Source organism: Hyperoodon ampullatus (assembly GCF_949752795.1).
Source record: "Hyperoodon ampullatus genome assembly, chromosome: 17".
NCBI lineage: Eukaryota > Metazoa > Chordata > Mammalia > Artiodactyla > Ziphiidae > Hyperoodon > Hyperoodon ampullatus.
This window is the reverse complement of record NC_136930.1, coordinates 5224608-5225285: the sequence shown is the minus strand read 5'-3', so window position 1 is coordinate 5225285 and position 678 is coordinate 5224608.

Below are 678 nucleotides of genomic sequence, written 5' to 3'. Positions count from 1 at the left end.
GGGAAGCCAACTGGGAGGCTTCAGAGGGTTGCTTTTCCTTTTTCTTTTTTTTTTTTGCGGTACGCGGGCCTCTCACTGTTGTGGCCTCTCCCGTTGCGGAGCACAGGCTCCGAACGCGCAGGCTCAGCGGTCATGGCTCACAGGCCCAGCCGCTCCGCGCCATGTGGGATCTTCCCGGACCGGGGCACGAACCCGTGTCCCCTGCATCGGCAGGCGGACTCTCAACCACTGTGCCACCAGGGAAGCCCCAGAGGGTTTCTTAATCAAAAGGAGACATGGAGAAACAAAGAGCATGATGCTTCTGTCACTGGAATTGGGGGAGCCACCGTGTGACCATGACAGTGCTGGCCCCTTGATGACATCACTGAGCTGTCAAATTAACTAATTTTGAAGGGGCCCAGCATTGGGACCTTTCTTAATGAAAGTAGAATTTCCTTGTTGCTCATGTCACTTAGTTTATGTATTTTTACTTTCAACATCCTAAATATGCTCTTCATAATTTTAGCCCCCAGTTTTTCAGAGCGCTTCTCTTAGAAACCTTGCTTGGAATCTGAAATCACCAAATCCATCTTCACCTGTATAGGTGCACCTTGGATTGAACCATTGATCTGAGTTAGTTAAAATGCAAATATTTCCTAGGGAGGCTGACTCAAGCATCTTTTAGTACCAAGTGGTTGT